Below are 3,847 nucleotides of genomic sequence, written 5' to 3'. Positions count from 1 at the left end.
TCCTTTTAGCTTGGTTTCTGCCCTCTTCTCAAGGCTTGGTGCTTACCATAGAGTTTTTGTTTTTTTTGGAATACTTAATTTCACAGCAAAAAGCAAGTTATGCTTCTTAGCCAAAAATCTTTATTTTCCTGTCCCTGATACAAGAGGTCTTCTTCTGTGTGTTATCGTGAATAATCTGTGATTTTAATGAGTTGTGATTAGTTAAGAAATTGGTCTTCATGCAATAGATACTACACAAAAAATTAGAAAATGTATACGAGTTCTTTATACCCACTTAAAGAGAGAAAAGCATCAATGCAAATTCTTGTTATGACAAATGTAAAAGATAATCTTTTAAAGTGCATTTAATTTACTGTAATAGTAAGAACCACTTTATTGATGCCTAAGAGTACAGAAAAAATTAATACGGGATAATTCAAAGCAAATAAATACCATGATTAAATTCAATGTGGCACTTACTTACAGACACAATCATGTTATCCTTACATATGAGTTAAAAGAATAATAATAGAAATACTTTTTTGATTCAAGAATAAAAGACTTCTGCGTTGATGCAAATAACTAAAGGCTGTTAACCTGCTTTCTTTAGTCTCGACACTAAATAAGGCAATTCCAGGCTCAAGGGAAGAAGAAATTCTGTTGATTGAAAAGTTTAAACAAAGTAATTATTCTATCAACCATAGTAGGGGAGCTAAGTACCACAAAATATCAAACACCTGCAGGTTTCCAAGAAGTTCTCTGCTGAAAACCAGAAGCAGCTGGGTGGAGGAGAGGCCATTTTATCAGTAACCAATAGGTTTCTGTGCTCCACTGACCTTGAAGTCAATACTAGTGCTAAGAGCTCACTGTCTGCTGCTTCTTCTTGCATTATTGGTTTCAGAACCATAAAAACATTAGAGATTTACTATAAATCACAGTTCAGTTGGGTTTTGTTGTCTTGGTTCTTTTTTTTTTTTTTTTTTTTTTTTTTTTTTTTTTTTTACTTTAACTTAGCCTGGCCATGTTCGTTTGTGATTTGTGAGTAAGTAGTTAGCAGAATGTGTCTCATTACCTTTTCCATGGAGCTCTGCAATCTTTTTAATAGTGATCTTTGCATTTCTGTGTTAATTTTGTCAATGCTGGGAGACGGGCATCAGGGTGGGGGTGGCTGCTAGGAGCATGCTGCGCTAGGATATAGTGGGAGCATGGGGCGGGGGGGGGAGTTAGGGCTCTTGTACCTCCCTCACTGCCTTTTTTTTTTTTTTTAATCACTCAGATTCAGGTTTTGCTTTGGTAAGGGAAATGTACCATTTATTTATTTATTTATTTATTTATTTTTGGCCTCTTTTCCCTGAAGTTGTTGTGTGTGTCAAATGGTGTGTCATGGTTTAATGTCTTACTGTATTTCCCTGCATGGGAACCACTAAACACATTTTCAGTTAAGTTAGGATCTTTAAAGAATGATCATCTTATCCATCTGTTCAAAAAGCACAAAGATGCAAATCTGGGTCAGAAAAGAGACTTGGAAAAATCCCCTGTACTCAGTCAGTTTCTGGCAAGTGAATTTGTCTCATGACTTCAAGAGCTGGTGGAAAAAGAGAGAATTTAACTGCAAAAATATTCTCTTATCAGCTTTTTGCTTGGAGCCACAGCAAAAAGGTTTCCAGTTTTGTAGATGGTAGTAGAGGAACTCAAAGGAGATTTAACCTTAGGTTATTTTCTTTAATCTTAGGAGAACCAGTAACCCGTTAACATGCCTATATATATATATATAAGCATCAATATAGCCGTATATATATAGGAGCATACAATCTTTTTTTCCTAATCAGGTTTGTTTATCTTTCTTGATGGATTTTTCTGTTTCCTAAATCTTTAAAAATCCTTCTTCGTGTCTTCTGCATCTTGTTCAGGTTTTTCTTTCTGTTGCCTGTACATGCTCCAGTAGTTAAAGCCTAGGACTCTAGAAGAAATCTGCTCATTTCTTCATTGCTTCATACAGACACACACACACACAAAAAAAAAAAAAAGGCATCTGAAGATCAGATGTCTTAATTATATATGTATTTTGGATGTGTGGGGAATGCATTTGAGGTATTGCAAATATTTTACAATCATTTATTTTTACAAGGATCATCTGTATAGAAAGAAAACATGTTTTTTCCTTGCCTGTCTTTTTGAATCCAGGTCCTCGGACTGGAATCTATAGTCCACTGAGGTCAATAGACTTTCAGGAACCTTTCAACTACAAAAGTCAAGTTTTTCTAGAATGAGTACTTTTAATTCCACTTTTATAAAAGTTTTTTTGACTGAATTGGGGATTTGACACATACAAGGCTATGGAATCATGTGGTGCTGAACTGTATCCCTAAAGATGAGCTGTGCTCCTTTTTCCTACAGAAATCACCAGAAACCAATGAATGAGCCCCAAAAGAGCTGCCGCGGTGACTTTGGCAAAGACGGAGGCTTTTGGATCTGTGAAGTCAGCATTTATATTTGCAATGTAAGTATCTGTCAAAAGCAGCATGAGGTGCTCTTAATAGTTATTTATTGATATTAATAATGATTAACATTTTTTATTAATATTAATTAGTTGGCAGGAGTGGGATTGAAATGGCAAAGGCAGATGCCCAGTGGGGAAGGGAATGAGATGCTCCAGCAACACCAGGATGGAGTTGTGAATTAGCAGCAGCAAATTCCCATTTCCCTTGAAAAGCTGACAAAATCCCATGGAAGTGTTTGGTGCAAGTCAGGCTTCCATTACACCTTTCTCTCTGCTAACTTTGTGATCACATAATTAATCTCTCATAAACACAGACCAAAGTCTTCTGTTGCAAAAACAAGCCCTGCCTTTGCCTGATAAATGAACACCAAGTGTCAGCAAGCCGGGACAGCCAGCGGTGGTGAAAACCCTGCCCTAGGAAACAGCTACAAAAAATTTTCAATAAGCTGAGTGTCTCGTCATTAGGATACTGTAGACATATTGAACCTTGACAGGTTTAATTGAAAGCATTATGTACTTGTTGAGTATCAGGATGAGAACTTCTTTCTGCTTAAAAAGAAGAAAAACTAATTATTAATTCTTAGTAATCTGTGACCACTGATCTTTACAGAGTGCTATGATGACTAGAGCTGTGTGAATAACTGATATTTCCATTCCTTGGCAATACTAAATGTAGATAAATAGCTTAGGCAATTTTTTTTTTCTCGTTTACTTGACTGTTAATTTATATTTCTTTTCTTTTTTTCTATTTTTTTAGCTTTCAAAATTGGAAGGAAGGAAATGGAAAGAAAAACTACAGTGTTTGAATTTTTTAAAAAATGTTTCAATATTCTTAGGTTCTTATTTTAATATTGCTGTGCTTTTCCGATCGCAAATGGTGCAGTAAAGTAGAACTGAATTTGCTAGTTGTTTCCCTGTTTGCTTATTTGCGTTTTTGTTGTTGTTTGTTTTTTTTTCTTTTTTTGCCTTTTTTTGTCTTTTTTTTTTTTTAAACTGGAGAGAAAGAGAAGGCTTTTGGTGGAATAATTTTGCTTAGATCTAGTCACAGTACCTTGCATATGGGAATCATTAAGGGTGTGAGATTAAGAGCCTATCAGCCGAAGGCAATAAAATCAGTTTTAAACTTCTGGTGTCCACAAGAGGGGAAAAATCCTGCCTTTTGATAATGTGTCCCACAGGTTGTAACAGTGGGATGCTTAAGGCTGATGGGGAGTTTAAGGCCCACCTCTCAAACCAAGCTACTGAAGGACGCTGCGACCATCTCTGGGTGGGAAGAGATCCTCAGACACCAGAAAAGTTACCTCTGCTTCTCTGTTTATCTGGCATTTTCTTTTGTCCCTGCAGTGTTTTGGGTATGGGCCTGTACCA

General features: G+C 36.1%; 1 long non-coding RNA gene across 1 annotated transcript; it reads left to right on the top strand.

The window, feature by feature from the left end:
• The first annotated feature begins 802 nt into the window (after window positions 1-802).
• On the top strand, window positions 803-3,382 carry LOC310905490. Its single transcript, XR_014589063.1, has 3 exons — window positions 803-1,021; window positions 2,377-2,479; window positions 3,237-3,382. It is a non-coding gene; the product is annotated as an uncharacterized lncRNA (long non-coding RNA).
• The last annotated feature ends 465 nt before the right edge of the window (window positions 3,383-3,847 follow it).

This window comes from Anser anser (genome assembly GCF_964211835.1).
Source record: "Anser anser genome assembly, chromosome: 11".
In the NCBI taxonomy this organism is placed as follows: domain Eukaryota; kingdom Metazoa; phylum Chordata; class Aves; order Anseriformes; family Anatidae; genus Anser; species Anser anser.
Note: the sequence above shows the minus strand (reverse complement) of the source record. Positions and strands in the feature narration are given on the sequence as shown.